Consider the following 20636-nt stretch of genomic DNA (forward strand, 5'->3'; position numbering starts at 1 on the left):
CCTGCCCCACACAGTCCTTTTCAGTTGGTTTCTCCCATTCATGCTGTACAGCTTAGATGTCACTCCTGCTGGGAAGCTTCCTTCCAAGTGTCTGAGCCTGATGCCCCCTCTAGGCTCCCTCCCCTGGCCCAGGTCCTCCCTCCCCTCTTTCCTCTTTACCTCACTAACTTGTAAGCCTTGTCTGCCTATCCATCACCACACCTCAAGCCTGGACAAAGGAATGAATCAACATGTATTTAGTGTTTTACATCTGCCTTGTAAGCATTTTACTCAACCCTTAAAATTAGGCTGGAATTGAGAGGAGCAGAAAGAAAGATGTTATTCCCTTTCACAAGTTAGGAAACCAAGAATCAGAGTTTAAATGGCAGGTGTGAGTTCACAGTTCATTGAAAGATGGAGCAAGAACTATAACGTGATCTTCTGTGATTTCTGGTTGTTTATGGTACTCACCTTTTGGGGAAGAAAGAAAGAAATCATGTTCAATTTTGCCATGATCATCTTACCTGGTGTGAAACTACAAAATTACTCAGATTCTAACTTCCTTTGCAACAATAAGCTTTAAATGTAATTAGTTCATTTAGACATGAAACCAGTTACATATGTGGGTGTATTTGTTTATATATAAAATATATGTTTATATATAAAATATACATAGGATTTTGAGCTTTTCCAATGGATAAAGTACTATAGCTCCTTGAGAAACTATGTTCCTTTTGACCCCTATATCCTGCTGAGATCACTCATCAGTGCCCTGCACAGAGTAACACACTTTCCAGATTCACTTTTAAGTGCTTCCTATGGATTTTTTTGATGTGCTGTTTATTGGAGGCATAGCCTTAAGTCCTCATAAAATTAGCAACTTCCTATCACTTGATAATGTAAAAGTAGTGCCCAAAGCTATATTTCAAAATACTGTATTAGCCTAAATTCCATTGTTCTCATTGGGTAAGAAATATTGATAGAGTATACATGTTATCTGAGAATTCGTAAGTGCCAAGTACTGTGCCAGACTCTTAAGATATACAATTTCATCTAGACTTTACAAATTGCCTTTGTGTTGAGAATTATTATCACTATCTTACAGAAAAGGAAACTGAGACTATGAGTTTAAGATTTTCCCAGGTTTATAGACAGTACTTGACAGAATAGAAACTCAGTTACAAATTATCTGACTCCCCAAGTCCAAATTCTTTCCATTTCTTTTCTAGAATTGAGTTTGCAAGCTTGACTCCATTTCTCCCATGATCCAGAACAACTTCAGTACTTAGATTCTCCAGGAGGAAGGATAATAAGAAAATAAATTTATTCAGAGACTATCAAGAATGGGGTTCAATTCCCAGATTTGACTGTTCCAACCAGGCGACCTTGAAAGAGCTAAGGAATCTTCAGGTGCAGTGAGGCTATTAGATGAGAACTCTTACTAAACCAAGATTGATTTTGGTGGTCACCTCTGTTCTAAGCCATGCGACCTTATAACTTACTTCACCTCTCTGGGTTTGCGTGTCCACAAGTACAAAAACAGGAGCGTGGAGCCCAGTAATCTCTAAACTATCTTGCTGCTACAAAACTCTATAAGTTCTAGCCCACAACAATCTCTTTCTTCTTCCTCTCCTCCTCTTCCTTCTCCTTAATATATTGATAATTATATTGATATTGATAATAATATATTGATAATATATTGATAATTATTAACTTGCTTCTTACCACTGACTTTAAGCTTTGACTTTCCTTCATATATCTCTTCCATATATCTTCTAATCCACCAATTAATGAAGTGTTTGTTCTTTTTCTATCCTTTAAAATAAACACAAGCATGTTTTGTTTGCATATTCTCAATCCATTGTGCTACACCACACTTTGGAAAAATATACTCAAACTTTATTTTGCTTCTGAACACAGACATATACAGATGTGCCTTTCCCAAGCAACAGGAGGTGTTGTTCATGGCCAACCTTTTTTGTAGCTGTCACCATGATGGCCTGTAAGAAATAGATGGGCTGATGGAGAGTACAGAATTGATATATTTTTTTTTAACGTTTCCAGTTAAAGGGAAAAAACCATCAGTTAGGACATTCTGTTGAGCTATAGATTTTTTATGGTTGGTTTTCCAGTTGTAACAAGTATTCATATTAGAGAAAGGAAGAGAGATAGAAACAATCAAGAGGAGCCTGATAGCCAACTAAGAGCATTTCTACTGAGTACTTGTGCCTTAGAGGTATTGTAAAGTTTTAGTGTCTGGTCCTCAACATTTTAAGTTTGGGAACTAGTTTTCCCTAGGTGATCAAACTCAAGAAGACTGATATTTTCTAACCAACACACAGGTATTGGTATATATAAAAAAAACTATTTTGTTTACATGTTTATTGACACCTAGATGTGCTATGGATTCTAATAGGTGATGGATATACAATGACTAACAAGATGCAGTCTTCGAACTCAAGAGGTTTATAGGCTCACAGGGAGCACAGAAAAGTGTATAGAAATATGTGATGCAATGTAATACATGTGCAAACACCTAGAAACAAGCTTGAAATTTCTGTGAGGAGTTCATTATTGTACCTTAGGGTACAAATTTAAGAAACAAGATAATGCTGGAGAAGTTGGAAATTCAGAAAATTCTTCTAAAACATGCTTAAGATTTTGAATAGGTCAACACAGTCAGATCTTCATTTTGGAAAGAGAAAAATGATATGGTACAATGAAGCTGGGAGTACATTAGATAGAGCAAACTTTGAGGGGCTGACATGGAGCAGAGCTCTGCCTTGTCTGAAATCAGTGCCCCCACCCCACCCCGGGCAGCTGGGTTAGTGAGTGGAATGGTTGCAGATGGAAAAAGGAGCAAGGGTGTGTTCTGGCCATGGATAACCTGGATAAACCATCTTTACCCTCACCTTTGGAAGTCCTTCCCTGATGACCAGAAATTTCACCTCCCCTAAATCCTGAGCTTCCCTTTGGTTGGCTGTGCTGAATACACAGGAAAAAGGGCTAATTCACAGAAAACACTTTGGCCAGGGTTCCATGAAGACCATCCTTCATGCCTCCCACACACTGAACAATAACAGCCACATGTATTGAAACCGTACTGTATGGAAAGCCTTGGATAAGGCTTATGTCTGCTCGCTCTTTACTTTTTTACCTATCCAGGGAGGTCAGTTTGGGGCAAGTTACTCAAGCTCTCCAAGTTGCAAGTTCTTGTGTGATGCAAAGATTAAGATGGCAAATAGTAAATGAGCAAGCAAGGAACAGAAGTTAGATATCTCTGACTCTAATACCTGTGCTGTTCAACATATGAGAGCCAATATTGCAGGCTGGAGTGCACAAATACTTACATTTCATTCCTTCCAGATTTTTTCAGTTTTCCATGGAATGGGTCCTTTCCCCTCTTGGATGCCAGGTGAACACCAGATGAATATTGAGATTCAGCTCCAACATCACTTTCTCTGGAAGCCTTGTCTGATCTCTACAGAATAAAATTCTGTCATCTGCACCCTGGGGCATCATGCACATCTGTACAAGAGCAGCCATCTAGGAAGGCAATAGACAGGATCCTATTTACTCTGTGTCCCCAGCTTCTCTCAAATGACTGACAATAATGGTCTCAATGAGCTGGCTTGTTGAATGAATAAGTTATGCCTAAGTTGTGCCTTTCTAAGATCACCCCCTACTCTTCCTGTGGACTTGCCCATTTCTATCCTTTTCTCAGTAAATCTTTGGAGCACATCCATGGCTGGTTAGCTAATGTGCACCTATGTAGTGCTGTCTAGAATCTTAGTGTCACACCAACCTAAAACATATAGAAACTAAAATTAATGTGTATATCTGTGTGCCAGAGGCCCTCACAGTGCTTTTTATTCTTTCTTCTTTTATTTTTTTCCTTCTTTGAATACGTTTGAGGCTTTGTCTATCTCTTTATGTTAAAAAATATACCAGCTTTTATCCTATGTTGTTTTTCTGATTGAAAAACCTGTATTTGAAGATCAAGCCTCACCCTCTGCTCCAAAGAAAAAACATGGTGACTTTCCGTGTTGTTGTTGGCTTCAGAGTGTGGGCCTCTATTTTATCTCTTGATAAATCTCCAGTTTTATTTCCTCTCTTCAATGAGTGAGGTGAGAGATTCTTATAGAGGATTCCCATGGGGATCTGGAGGAGGCCAACCTTCACAAAGAGATTCAGATCTCTGTGTGTTTAAAAAAAGAAGCACAGGAAGGCAAGTTCATGTTTTTCCAGTCCTGGTTTGTGTGCTGGACATTGTGTTATGTTAAATATTATGTGATGAATCCACCCCAGAATTTTACAAGGTTTGTCCCTGCATTAACTGAGGTTGAGCAGGTTTGGGTAAGAAGTCCAAGGCCACACAGAAGGCAAGGGTGTGGAGTGGGGTTTGTGTAGGGTATTTCTTAGGCATAACTTCTGATTCTCTCTTATTTCTGCCACTGCCTCAGTTCTGCACCCAAGCAGACCAGCTTCAAGGTAATACAGTCTAATGGTACTTTCACCAGGCTTTGACCTGAGCATTTTCCCTCCAGCCCCCACCTCTTTGTGGTCTTAAAGTGTTCTACCTGTGTAGCCTGGACATGAGGCTGTGGCTAATCTTTGACCAAGGGGCATGGAACCAGTGCATAAATGGGTTTCCCCAGGTGGACAGTCCCAAAGTTCACTTCACGTGACCTCTTGAATTGTATCACAGGATTGTGCAGCTGGTCATCATGGCAGTGCCCAATTCCATGAGCATCCTTGCGCTGGCTCTCTTTCCTTCCTTCCCTGCTCCCCTCTCCTATCTTGCTGGCCTGATCCTTGGGACCACATGCCCAATAAAGGCCTCACACTTAAACTTCTGTCTTAGGCTCAGATTTCTAGAGAACCCAGGCTGCATCAATATTCCAATCCAAGCTCATAATCCATGTTCTCTCCAATATTCTAGTGGCTTTTAAGCTTTTTAGTTCCCTGGAGACATTTAAATCATACAGATTCTTGGACATTTCCTACAGACTTGATGATTTGCATATTCAGAGGAGTGCTAAAAATATGCACTTTCTTTGTTTTTTTGTTTCTTGTTTTGTTTAATTTTCCCATAAACTCCAGAGGTGATTCTTATGAAGAGCCAAGGCTCCTCACTCAGGCTTTGACTGGGTCAAAGACTAGGTATTTACTTTTTGCTGTACTCCTAATCCAAGCACACTCTGGGATCATAGCAGACACACACACACACACACACACACACACACACACACACACACATTTGTTAACTTGCATTAACTTAAATGATTTCTTTAGAGAAAAATCTGAAATCTTACTTCTATTAGAGAATAGCTTACTTAGGAAAGTCAGACACTCCACCCAGATCCGAAGCACTTACTAGGCTGCTAATTAGTACTTGAGGCTTAATTCTCCCCTCAAAGCATGAGCCTGGGAATTAAAAAACTTACATTTGGATTTCTAGTTTATCATGTAGCAAACTTCTCTAATTTTTTGTTTCCTTATCTATCAAATGAGGATTAAAATATCTCATCAAGGGCTTTCCTGGTGACACAGTCATTAAGAATCTGCCTGCCAATGCAGCGGACATGGGTTTGAGCCCTGGTCTGGGAAGATCCCATATGCCACGGAGCAACTAAGCTCATGCACCACAACTACTGAGCCTGCGCTCTAGAGCCCACGAGCCACAACTACTGAGCCCATGTGCCACAACTACTGAAGCCCACATGCCTAAAGCCCATGATCCACAACAAGAGAAGCCACCGTGATGAGAAGCCTGCACACCGCAACAAAGATCAGCCTCCCACTTGCTGCAACTAGAGAAATCCCACTCACAGAAATGAAGACCCAACACAGCCAAAAATAAAATAATAATAATAATAAAATAAATTAATTAAAAAAAATAGCTCATCAAGTTATTATAAGAATGACCTAAGGTAACATATTCAAAAGTTCTTTGTAAACCCTAAATGGATCTATGTATGTAAGGATTAGGCAAAGGAGTTGACAGCCTGTGAAACAGATATCCCATCTAGCCAGCTGAGTAATTTTGCTTTTCCAGAAAATCCTGGAGAATCCAACTGACATTTTTCTAGCACCATGTTGCTTAATCTGGGGCAGAAGCAGACATTGTACTCCCACCACTTCTTTAGTGACTTTGAAAGTAAGACATGACACACTTTACCATCTGATTACTGTGCAATCTCACAGGATGAAATTATTGGAAATCTGTACCTGGAACTCATGTGGACCATTCAGTGATGATTTTCCAAAATATATTTCAAAATCTTTTCCTGTGGGTTTTCTTTAAAATGATTGTAATTTTATTGAAAGCAGAGTGATTTGGGAAATGAAAATTGTTTGGGAACCTTGGCAGTGCAATGATGTGTGCATTACGAAATGGTGGGTCTACAGTCTGTAGTGTATATTTCCATTCAAACTTGTCCATCTGTCATCTATAGTAGGCACTACAACGTTAAGCCCATATTCCGGTTGTTTTTCTTCCCTTCTTTAAAATACAAATGCTAACAACTTTAGCATTTTGATTCAGAAACAATACTTTTGTATTTCTTTGGTCAATAAAAACATAAAATTTAAACAAGGGAGTTTGATTTGATATGTTTCAATTCAATAAGTATTTACTGAACCACTTTCACACACAAAGATCTGAGACATAATAGCTGGAAGAATCACTACTACAACATTACATGTAAACAACAGTTTAAAATCTAGTTGCCTGCAAACACATCACCTAATTTAACCCTGACAACTGTCTTGAGAGTTATACAATCCAAGTGTTATGTACACAGATTGTGGAGAGAGAAAAACTGATGTGTAGGGTAAAGGGAATTAAAATTGATGGAGCAGGTATGATATCTCAAATGCTGCACTAGGCATGTAAAATGTTTTATTCTTTCAACAAACATGCAGTATAGTTGTTTTTACTATTTCCATTTTGTTAAAGAGAAAACTGAGTCTCAGTGAAAGTCAAGGATCTGTCCAAGGTCCTGCAACTAGAACATCCCCAGACTGTCTGATTCGAGTTTTAGGTGACGTTTTATGCCAATGGAAGTCATCAAAATGATGAATGAAATTTGAAACAAAGAAAGCTACTGAGCTCATCTCAATGTTACTCAGAAGCTGAGCTGCTTCAGAAACAAAGGCAGTTAGGCTCCTGCCCCAATGCTAGTCCCTCCCCCTGTGGAGAAGTGATTGTCGGTTCTCTTACTGTATTATTTGGCATATTAAAACCATGCTCATTTACATCATTGGAGTCTGGCAGGGGTTCATTCATCACTCAGTATCAATTCCATCCTTTCTCTAAACAGCAAAGAATAACTTATAATATGAAAATATTGTATAATTCATAGCACTTGGAATGAGGTATCAGCCTTTGCAGAACAATTTGCTTCTGCCTATTATGAAAGGGCAGAGAGATGAGGTGAAGGTCAAAAGACCTCATGTCTGGTGTCCATGGTCAAGCCACTTAGACTCTATGAGCTCCAGTTTCCTCTGTAGTACAGTGAAGATGCAGGACATTAAGCTGATACCTCAGAAAAATTGCCTGTCAGAGCTACAGTTCTCACTCTGCAAAATGTAGGTGGGGACAGTGACTGAACCAGATCATTGAAATATCACCTCGAGGTAAAAAGGAAAGAGTGCTGATAGAGAAAATGGAAGGAGTGGATAAAAGAAGTTGGGAACACTCAGAAATTCATGCCAGCTTAATTCATAATTTGACACTGTGGTCTCTTCCACACCAATCTATCTTATTAAGTAAAGGATCCAGAGCTGAGACTATAACTGTGTTCCAGGATCAAGGTGGTAGGAGCATGTGATGCCCCATCTCCATAATGATACTGTATTAGTTTGCTGGGGCTACCATATCAAAATACCACAGGCTGGATGGTCTAAACCACATAATTTTATTTTCTCACAGTTCTGGAGGCTAGAATTCTGAGATCAAGGAGTTCTGAAGTCTTGGTTTCTTCTGAGGTCCCTCTCCTTGCCTTGTAGATGACCATCTTCTCCCTGTGTTGTCACATGGTTTTCCCTATGTGTGTGCCTGAGTCCAAATCTCCTTTTCTTATAAGGACACAAGCCATATTGGATCAGGGCTCACCCTAATGACTTCATTTTATCTCAATTACCTCTTTAAAGACCTTATTTCCAAATAGAGTCACATTCTGAGGTGCTGAGGTTAGAACTTCAACATCTGATTTGGGGGTGGGGTACACAATTCAGCCCATAACAGATACTTTGCTGTGTGACTGCAGAGGATTAACTTTCTGTATCTTCATTTCTGCATCTATAAAATGGTAATAATTATGCTCAGATTAAAGGTGTATCATGAAGATTAGAAATAATGCATGCAAAGTACCTAAATAGTGACTTCTTTCTGTTATTCAGAGAAGGCTAACCTATGGAACAATGTATAGGTTCAGTGACTTAACACATTAAAAGTTTATTTAGCACTCATTTTCCAGGTTAGTGGGCTCCCCTTCATCAGTGAGTCTGGAATGGAGCCTCTTTCCAGGTCTTGTGACAACTCCACCTTCAAGCAGTAGCCTCCAAAATTGCCTGGGAAGTGGATCAGAGCATGGAAATGCACCACAAAGCATTCCTCATGGCAACTTGCTTTCTCTTGGCCCAAACTGGTCACGTGAGTCACACTGAGGCAAAGGGTCTGGAAAGGCAGTCCCTTGGCTGAGAGTCCCCTTGCCAGCAACAATTCTGCACTGTGGGAAAAGAGAACAGACACTTGATAGTGGATAGTTATCTACATCAGTCAGGGCCATCACAGGCAACAAAAGATGGCACAAAGTAGGGCATGTGCAGAGTGGTTAATAAAGGAACAATTTACAAAGGGATGGGCAGTTTTTGAGGAAAGTACAAGGTCATGGGAAGTGGGAAGGGACATTGCCACACCCAGGCTTGAAGGGGCCAGAAGAGGAAGTAGATCCCAGGACCCAGAGGGAGGGGCAGCATGTGGAGAGGGCTGCCTACCAGGAATAGTAGTCCCTGGTCAACAGATTCAGCCAGAGAGACCGCACGGGAAGGAAGCCAAGTGAAAAATACCCAAACTAATCCTTGGCTCCATCTAGCCTTGAAACTCACTGCCTGCTGCCTGGGCTGCCCAGAAGCCAGAAGGCAAGGGAGTTCAAGGATGTGGTACATGCAAGGTGGCCTCACGGTCCTGGGCAGATGGACAAGTGTGGAGAGAAAGTGGAGGGGGAAATAGAATAAATAAAGCACAGCTCAAATGCTATATTCTTCAACAGAAAATAAAATTAGACTGGAGGTCTTTGGAGGTCTCCTGAGGTGGCTCCATTACTACTTTTTATTCCCTTTGGTCTCCTTTCTAGAATAGATGGGAAGCAAACAGGTGAGCAGAAGTGTTGTAGAGCAAAGCCCACCAGCTGTGGAACTGGCACCAAATACGTGTTGACTGATGTATGTATTAAGGCACTCCAGTGAGTAAGGAGCTTCCCCATTGCCCACAAAAGATTGCAAGGCAAGCATCATTACCTCCACACCTTTAGGAACTCGAATTCTTGGTCCCCTCTTCCTCTCCCTCAGGCCCCACCTAGTCCCACCAGAACTCCAGCATCAAAAGTGCTTCCCAAGCAATCAGAACATTCAAGCCCAAATAAGAGCAACGAAAAAAAACCCTGCAAATCTTCAGACTCCCAACAATTCCCAACACCTGTAGCCAAAAGGGTTCATCAAAATTTATAAGGCAGAATGCATACTTTCAAGTGGAATAGATTAGGCACACTCCTCAAACATTTGTTACACAAATCTCTTTTCACCTCACAAACGCTTTTTTCAAATAAGGAAGCAGAAGATAAGAAGTTAAATCACTCTTTCTAAGGTTTCTGAGCTAGTTGGTAATAAAGCCAGTGTAAGGATACAAGGACCTTGCTTTATTCTCTGTACTCCAAACCCAACACACACACACACACACACACACACACACACACACACACACACACACCCCACATGCAGACCTTCAGCTATGCAAGAATTGCAATCACTTCCTGCTGACTATGGAAGTCACATCTACCTGACAAAAGAACAGGGAGGGAGAACCAAGGAGCTGTTGGCCTCTTCTTAGTTCTGGAATGAGAAGTAGGGATGGGCCAGCTAGAGAGAGGGCTCTCTCTGTCTCTGTCTCTGTTTTTGTTTCTGTCTCTCTCTTCCTTTCTCATGCCCTCCTAATCTCACCAGATAGAATCAAGGATAAAATAAAAGGAGATTCAGATAAAGAAGAAAACAACACAAAGTAATTAGATGCCATTTTCTGAAAACTCTGCAGTTCATGTGGGATGTTAATGTGCATTTAAAGTCATCCAGTTGGGCTACTCTCAGACACTGATGTCTCTGAGTCCATCTTAAAGACAAATCGAAAACTTAAGTAAGTTATCTACCTAAGGAGACAAAAGACCTGTATGCAGAAAACTATAAGACACTGATGAAAGAAATTAAAGATGAAACAAACAGATGGAGAGATATACCATGTTCTTGGATTGGAAGAATCAATATTGTGAAAAAAAAACTATACTACCCAAAGCAATCTACAGATTCAATGCAATCCCTATCAAACTACCAATGGCTTTTTCCACAGAAATAGAACAAAATTTCACAATTTGTATGGAAACACAAAAGACCCCGAATAGCCAAAGCAATCTTGAGAAAGAAAAACGGAGCTGGAGGAATCAGGCTCCCGGACTTCAGACTATACTACAAAGCTACAGTAATCAAGACAGTATGATACTAGCACAAAAACAGAAATATAGATCAGTGGAAGAGAATATAAAGCCCAGAGATAAACCCATGCACATATAGTCACCTTATTTTTGATAAAGGAGGCAAGAATATACAATGGAGAAAAGACAACTTCTTCAATAATTGGTGCTGGGGAAACTGGACAGCTACATGTAAAAGAAAGAAGTTAGAATATTCCCTAACACCATACACAAAAATAAACTCAAAATGGATTAAAGACCTAAATGTAAGGCCAGACACTATAAAACTCTTAAAGGAAAACATAGGCAGAACACTCTATGACATAAATCACAGCAAGATCCTTTTTGACCCACCTCCTAGAGAAATGGAAATAAAAACAAAAATAAACAAATGAAACCATAAACAAGATGAAAAGAAAGCCCTCAGAATGGGAGAAAATATTTGCAAATGAAGCAACTGACAAAGGATTAATCTCCAAAATTTACAAACAGCTCATGCAGCTCAATATCAGAAAAAACAAAGAACCCAATCCAAAAATGGGCAGAAGACCTAAATAGACATTTCTCAAAAGAAGATATACAGATTACCAGCAAACACATGAAAGGATGCTCAACACCACTAATCATTAGAGAAATGAAAATCAAAACAACGATGAGGTATCACCTCACACCAGTCAGAATGGTCATCATCAAAAAATCTACAAACAATAAATGCTGGAGAGATTTTTAATGAAATTTAGGCCATAGTTATAAGACACAAATTATGTTATGTATCATTGATATTGAGCTACATGGTAATTAGACACAAACGATTCCTAGAATTATTGTAATTGATTAAGGGTTTATATAATAAAACATAAGTGAGTTTGTCAAAAACAAACAAATAAAAACAAATATAGTCACATCCGAAGTACTGGGAGTTAGGACTTTAACGTACGGATTTGGGGGAGGAGGGGGCAGCATTTCAACCTATAATACCTTCTTACCTATATTTCCTGCTTCAGCTCCCAAATTAACTTCTTGTTCTTAAATCTCTGTCTATTGCTTCTGAGGGAACCTAAACTAGGTGTTTTGCTATAGTTTTCTTTTTTTTAATGTTTCTGTAAGTGCCTAATCCTTTCAACATTTCTGCCAAGGTGTAATTATCCACATTCTGCATATGAAGAAACTGTGATTCAGAGAGACCATACATATTCTCAACAATCTGTAAAGAGAAAAAAAAAGAAAACTGAGATGAGAACATAGATCTATGTAGGTCACTATCTTTACATCCTTTCCTCTTGTGTCTGCGGCAGTCCTTAGTAATCTCCAGAAGGTCTCTAGAGAGTTCATGATACTGTAGATAAAAATATTAACTGTTCTAAGAAGTTGTTTTTCCTGTCCAGAAAGTATTAGTACTGTTACTTGAACAGAACTGTGTTCCTATTTCTCAGATCAACTTAACCAGCCTCCCTGAACACAGACTCTGGGGAATGCATCAGCCTGCTTCAAGAGAAGTGCAAGATGAATAAGTTCCTATTCCCCTAAACTCCCCTGTGAAAAATACCATGTAGATTTTAGTGCAAAGAAGCACTTTGTTTTCAATGTGGAAAGACATGTTTCCTTTTTGGAAATTCAGAACTGAATAACAGCTTATACCTCCCTTTCAAGCAGGGCTTCTGGGAAGCATTAGGTTTACCCATATCATTAGTGTATTTGAAGTTTATTCCCATTCTCTTTGATGGATTTTATTTATTTACATTCTGGTATTTCAGGATACTGACAACCATACAACAATGACACCACCAACAACAATAACAACTGTTATTACCAATATTAATAAAATGCATCATGTTTTAAGCTCCACAATTTACATGTATTTTATTATTTTATATAGCAACTCAATGAAGTGATTGACTAAACAAACAACAGTCTACCAGCTGTTTTAGAGAAATGAGATTCCTTCCTCAAGATCATACAACTAACAGAAGAGATGTTGGAGACTCAAACTCATGTCTGTACAACCCCAAAGCCTGGGGTTAATCTCAGTGGTATAATTTACATGTCATATTTTAGGTCATCTGAAATCTCTTATAAGAACAGGAAGGCTGTGTACCATGGTGGGGAGTGTGGAGGTGCTCTGCTCAGAATGCCTTTCACGGAATTACTGCAAGAATCATAAATGACCTTCAGTCCAAGATGTTGCATCTTCAGATCCACCTCAGGCAGATGCAAGCATGCCAAGGTCACACTTTCCCTGGGCTATTCATGGTCAACAACTGAGTGTGGGAGGGTTACCAAGCAGGCCCATTCCTACCCCATGATGGGGAATTCTTCTGAAGGGTTACTTTGGCTTAGAGACACCCCATTAGCCTAGCTGAGACTTTCTCGAAATTGCAGTGTGGTCTGAGGCTCTCCCTACCTACACCTGCTCCCTTCTTCTTTAGTTTTCACAGGTATTTCTCCCAATAAATCTCCTACACTTCTAATCCCATCTTTGCATCAGAGAGAATGATAGATAAATAAAAGAAAATAAGTGTATTCACTTTTTAATTTATGTAATATAATCCCAGAGCTAACTTAGTGCCTGTGACATATTCAATGCTCAAGAAATATTTGTTGGATAAATGCCTTCTATATTCAAGTGGCCTACAGCACTGGAATTAAAAGTCATGTATGGTAATGGATAACTTAGACAGGAGGCATAATGTAAAAAAGGTCTATGATAAGAGAATAATTAGTAAAGTGCTTTGGTTGTAGAAGATTGGATTGGAGAAACCAGCAGAAAGTTTCATGGAGGGGGAAGCATGCCACATGATTTTAAAGGCCATATAAGACTTCTGTGAATGAAGAAAGTCAGAGAAATTAGTAAAACTCCAGAAACAGTGTGAATGAATTAGAGATATCTGTTCTATTACATGGCTTCTGCTAGACAAGTAAGTGGTGACACATGACTGGAGTAGCTTTTACAGAGCATAAATGGGGAGCAGAATGGAGAGGGAAACTGGGGAAAGAGTTTTTGTATGAGTGTAAGAGGTGTATGAAGTCATACTCTTTGAATGATCTAGAAATGAGAATTAAGATACTTGCTCTCTAATAGTGCTATCCAGTAGAAGCACAATGCAAGCTACACATGTGAGCCACATTTGTTATTTTAAATTTTCTAATAGGTGCATAAGGAAATGAGTGAAGATAATTTAATAATATATTTTAAATATCCAAAATATTATTACTTCCTGTTATAAATGTAAAAATTATTCATGAGATGTCTTACATTATTTTATCTTACTACATCTTCAAAATCTGGCATTTTATACTTAACAGAGCATCTCAGTTCAAACCAGCCACATTTAAGTGCTCAGTGGCCATCTGTATCTAGTGGAGACTCTACTGAACACCCCAATTCTATAATAACCTACAGATAAAAAGATGGAATGGCCTAACAAAACACTGTAAAGAATTCACATCTGGTAGAGGAAACACTTTCTGAAGATACCCTGAAGAACTCAGGTCATGGGGACAATGCCAAGCCTTCCTGCTTGGGTTGTGTTTATTGAGAGTAAAGACTTTGAGAGGATTGGCTTTGGAGAATCCAGCCCTTGCAGTGGCTAAGTGTGTGATCGTGAGCACATCAGGGCATCTTTGAGTCTCAGTGGCTTCGGGTGTATGATGGTGATAACTCCATCCAGCTCTCCAGTTGCTTGTTCTTCTTTTCCCATGAAGCCATTTTTCTTGGTTTGTTGCAGGCATAATTCTGTGTGCCTTGCAACACTAGTCTAATTCACCTAACAATCCTATGAGGTAGGCACTACTATTATTTCCTGGTGCTATTAGAGACATAAAAATAAGTGAAGTGACTCACCCAGGGTCACCCAGTGAGTAAGTGGTAGAGTCAGGATTCAAACCCTGCCCTTCAGCTCCAGAGTCAAAGTTCTTATCATTCTATCATGTTGCCTCCCTAACAGGGCTTTGAGACCCCAAATTATAAACAACAACAGCAAAACAACGACAAAAAAGCCACGTGCTCAGAAGGCAAGTATTTCTAGACATAACCAGGAGATAACTGATAATAATTCCTCAGCAGCATAGTTGAGTTCTGACTATATTTGAGGATAGGATCTTTAAAGAGGTAATTAATGTAAATTGAGGTCATTAGGGTAGGTCTTAATCCAATATGACTGGTGTCCTTATAGGAAAAACAAGCAGGGATACAGAAATACAGAGGGAAGGCACATGGAGATGACAGACTTCTACAGGACAAGCAGAAAGGCCACAGAAGAAACCAACGCTGCAGACACCTTGATCTCAGACTCCTGGTCTCCAGAACTGGAGTTTTTTGAACCACCCAGTCTATGATCCCTTGTTATGGCAGCCCTAGATGACTAATATAGAAGGTGTGGAAGTAAGACAGGGAAGGGAAGGAGGTCACTCATGGGGCATTAATGGACAGCTGACCTGTGAGAGCCTCTAGGACTCAGTCCCATTGAGGACCCATGTAGTCATCTCATCTACAGGGTTGGGGACGCTGGGTGGTTCATCCACCATGTTCCATCCTTTTTGGTCTGAAGTCTGGGACATTAACATCCTAGCTTGCCCCACTTACAGGCTGAGCATCTCCTGAAGTCAGAGAGATTCCTCAGGCCATAGCAGTAAAAATCCTCTAAAACAATGGGAACTGTGAGTGTAGGGTACATGGATAAGGCATCAGTGGCATCTGCTATTAAAATGCTTAGCAAATGCTAGTTCCACAATAATGAATGAAGACAGTACTAATTAATTCAACACATATATACTGACCCCAGGCCATGTTCTAGGCTCTAGGATTACCCAAGTTACCCAGATGGCCATCGTTCAGCTTGGAGTACAGATAGGAGTGAGTGATGTGGAGCTAAGGAGTCAGAGAGGGGACATATAATAAAGAATAAGCTCAGAGAGTGACAGATGCTATGAAGGAAGGGCAACAGGACAACAGGACAGATAACCTGACACAAGGTCACTAGTATTTGTGACTGAAAAGGACAAGAGCCTCAGATCCCTACTAAATAATTCCTCACACAGAGGGAGAGCAGCTTCATTTACTAAGGAACTCAGAATTCTAGGGAGACCCTGAGCTTGGGGCACAGATAAATTTATTTCTAGGAGAGCAGAATGTGGCAGGGGAGAACACTGAAGAACTATGGAAAAAAGATACAAGTTCACTTTTTTAAAGGACAGGCAAATGTACTTTCAGGGAAGTGGTCTTTAGCTGGTACTAAATTCTCTTTGGCTATTCTCATGAGTTTCAAGCTTCTAGAGGCAGAAGTTCTGTAGTAAGGAAGGAATAACTAGAATTTATCACCAAATGAATCATCCAGTCAACAGATATGCATCTAAATATTTTCTATGGTTGATCCTTGGGCAAACAATTTAACAGCTAGCTAATCAGAAGTGGCCCCTGAACCTACAAGGCTACAGTCTTGCAAAGTAGTTCTCAACCAGGGGAGATTTTGTATCCAGGAAACATTTGTCAACATCTGCAAACATTTCATTTGTCACAACTAGGGGATGCTACTGACATCTGATGGATAGAGGTTGAGGATGCTGCTAAACATCCTACAATACACAGGACAGCCCCCACAAGAAAAGTATTATCTGACCCAAAATATCAATAGTGCTGTGGTTGAAACCTTCAGGAAAGTCAGTGATACTAGATCTTAACCATTCAACCACAATATTTAAGCTTCTCTTCTTTTTCATGTTCTCTAAGTATCTAGCACAAAGCTACCATGTATTACATGCTAAATAAATACCAAGTATCATATGATAAATGCTGATCATCAAGGTAATATGATGTAATAGAAAGAGAACAGGGCTTGGAGGTAGATGCCCTGGTTTTTAATTATTTAACTTACTACTCATGGGACTTAAGGCTGTAGCATGACCACTCTGACCCTCAGTTTTCCTATCTGTCAAAATAGGGTAGATATAAACATGTAATGGAGAGACACATGAAAAGCAGCCAGAAGTGTAAGACATAGCGTAAATCCTCCACAAATATTCTTTCGCACAGCTTCCCTCCCCCCATCAGTGACCCCAGCTGTTCAAACACCATTAAGTCACTCTACACCCATTTCTAATTTTGAATAAATTGACCAGGTTGCTTTCATTTTTTTGAAGTCCATACTAGTCCCAATCCCTTAATCATTTCATTTTTATAGGAATTCATTTATAAAAATTGAAATTAGAAAGAAAATGCAGATTTTAATTTCTGATACTCAATATTTTAGCAGTTTAAAAATTCTTATCAATAAGTTCTTCAGAAGGAAGACAAACCTGAATAAATAGAGAAGATCATGTCATGAAAAATAGTGCTTCAATTCAACATAGTTTTGGAAGTTTTAGCCACTGCAATCAGAGAAGAAAAAGAAATAGAAAGAAACCAAATCAGAAAAGAAGAAGTAAAGATGTCACTGTTTGCAGATAACATGCATACATAGAGAATCCTAAAGATGCTACCAGAAAGCTACTAGAACTAATCAACGAATTTGATAAAGTAACAGGATACAGAATTAATGCACAGAAACTAATTGCATTGCTATACACTACTGATGAAAAATCTGAAAGAGAAATTAAGGAAACACTCCCAGTTACCACTGCAACAAAAAGAATAAAATACCTAGGAATAAACCTACCTAAGAAGACAAAAGACCTGTATGCAGAAAACTATAAGACACTGATGAAAGAAATTAAAGATGATACAAACAGATGGAGAGATATACCATGTTCTTGGATTGGAAGAATCAATATTGTGAAAATAACTATATTACCCAAAGCAATCTACAGATTCAGTGAAATCCCTATCAAATTACCAATGACATTTTTCACAGGACTAGAGCAAAAAATTTCACAATTTGTATGGAAACACAAAAGACCCCGAATAGCCAAAGCAACGTTAAGAAAGAAAAACAGAGCGGGATGAATCAGGCTCCCTGACTTCAGACAATACTACAACGCTACAGTAATCAAGACAGTATGGTATTGGCACAAAAACAGAAATAGAGATCAATAGAAGAGAATAGAAAGCCCAGAGATAAACCCATGCACATATAGTCACCTTATTTTTGATAAAGGAGGCAAGAATATACAATTGAGAAAAGACAGCCTCTTCAATAATTGGTGCTGGGAAAACTGGACAGCTACATATAAAAGAATGAAATTAGAACACTCCTTAACACCACACACAAAAATAAACTCAAAATGGAGTTTAATGTAAGGCCAGACACTATAAAACTTACCTAAATATAAGGTCAAACGCCATAAAACTCTTAGAGGAAAACAGGCAGAACACTCTATGACATAAATAACAGCAAGATCCTTTTTGAACCACTTCCTAGAGAAATGGAAATAAAAAAAATAATAAACAAATGTGACAATGAAACTTAAAAGCTTTTGTACAGCAAAGGAAACCATAAACAAGACCAAAAGACAGCCCTCAGAATGGGAGAAAATATTTGCAAATGAAGCAACTGACAAAGGATTAATCTCCAAAATTTACAAGCTGCTCATGCAGCTCAATATCAAAAAAAAAAGACAACCCAATCCAAAAATTGGCAGAGGACCTAAATAGACATTTCTCCAAAGAAGATATACAGATTGCCAACAGACACAGGAAAGAATGCTCAACATCACTAATCATTAGAGAAATACAAATCAAAACTACAATGAGGTATCACCTCACACCAGTCTGAATGGCCATCATCAAAAAATCTACAGACAATAAATGCTGGAGAGGGTGTGGAGAAAAGGGAACCCTCTTGCACTGTTGGTGGGAATGTAAATTGATACAACCACTATGGAGAACAGTATGGAGGTTCCTTAAAAAACTAAAAATAGAACTACCATACGACCCAGCAATCCTACTACTGGGCATATACCCTGAGAAAACCATAATTCAAAAAGAGTCATGTACCAAAATGTTCATTGCAGCTCTATTTACAATAGCCAGGACATGGAAGCAACCTAAGTGTCCATCAACAGATGAATGAATAAAAAAGGTGTGGCACATATATACAATGGGATATTACTCAGCCATAAAAAGAAACAAAATTGAGTTATTTATAATGAGGTGGATGGACCTAGAGTCTGTCATACAAAGTGAAGTAAGTCAGAAAGAGAAGAACAAATACCGTATGCTAACACATATATATGGAATCTAAAAAAAAAGGTTTTGAAGAATGTAGGGACACTACAGGAATAAATATGCAGATGTGGAGAGTGGACTTGAGGACATGGGGAAGGGGAGGGATAGACTGGGACGAGGTGAGAGAATGGCATGGACATATATACACTACCAAGTGTAGAATGGATGGCTGATGGGAAGCAACCACATAGAACAGTGAGATCAGCTCCGTGCTTTGTGACCACCTAGCGGGGTGGGATAGGGAGGGTGGGAGGAAAACGCAAGAGGGAGGAGATATGGGGATATATGTATATGTATAACTGATTCACTTTATTATAAAGCAGAAACTAACACACCATTGTAAAGCAATTATACTCCAATAAAGATGTTAAAAAAAAATAGTGCTTCACAAACTGTAAAAACAAACCTTTTTAGAGGAGGTCTCTTTTTTTCATCTCTAAAGTTTTATTCTCCCATTTGTCAGACCAGTGAGCTAGCTAACGGAAGGCTAAAAATGAGGATTTAAATGAGTGTAATGAAATTCTGCCACCTCACTGTGCATCATCATAGTGATAATAACAGTTAAATCCAGGTCTGCTCGGCACTCCTCTCAGATGCTTCGTTAATCCTCACACTAACTTCACAAAATAGTTACTTTTATTCTTCTCATTTTACAGATGGGAAAAATAATGCTCAGTGACAGTAAGTAATTCATCTGAGGCCACTCAGGAAGAGCCAAAACAACAGTATTTAATATACCACATATTCACACGTCGATTCATTTAAAGTTCATTAAAAATGCATGTAGACAACTTGGAAGCATTTGCTCTTCTCATTTTTTCAAAGAAGGAAACTAAGATTCATATGACATCATCATTTCCAAGCAATGGCAGTCTTAGAAGGCAGTCAACATGGGTCAGTTCAATGTTCTGATCCAGAAATAGAAAATCTGGGAGGAATTGTACAAAGATGGTCAAAAGGTACAAAATTCCAATTATAAGATAAGTAAATATTGGGGATATAATGTACAACATGATGACTATAGTTAACACTGGTATATGGAATATTTGAAAGATGATAAGAGAGTACATCCTAAAAGTTCTCATCAGAAGGAAAACAAAGTCATTTTTGTTTTTTATATCTATCTGATATGACAGATGTTAACTAAATTTATTGTGGTAATCATTTCATAATATATATGTCACTATGCTGTATACCTTAAAGTTTTATAGTGCTGTATGATAATTATATCTCAACAAAACTGAAAAAAAAAGTAAGAGAAAAAAATCTGGATCTGAGGCCAGTTTTGCTTTGGGAAAGCTATTTGACATTTCTAGCTTTAAATTCTGCATATGTTAAAAGGATGCTAATGAGAGATGTGGACATAATTCAACATCTCACATGGATTACATCTTTTGAACCTTACAACAACTCGCTAGGGTGATTGCAGCAAGGACGATTTGCTACCATCCTAGTGACTTAAAGATTCTGATTTCTTTAAGTCTGAGGATTGCCTGTTATTTTTTATTATATAATCTGGATACAGTCAGTGTCTGACACGTAATAGGGTTTCTATAAATGTCTGTTGGCTAAAAGACTATCCAATAAACATTTGGAAAAGAATCCCTCCCCCTTTATAGCACATGAACTATTATAGAAATTTAAGATCATTTTCTGGTTGGTTTTAATCGAATAAATGGCTGTCATTGCATAGGATGTCAATAAAGCTATTTAAATCAAAATCATTCCTGAACTTGACTTCACATTTAATGCAG

Source organism: Delphinus delphis, chromosome 5 (assembly GCF_949987515.2).
Source record: "Delphinus delphis chromosome 5, mDelDel1.2, whole genome shotgun sequence".
NCBI classification, from domain to species: Eukaryota; Metazoa; Chordata; class Mammalia; order Artiodactyla; family Delphinidae; genus Delphinus; species Delphinus delphis.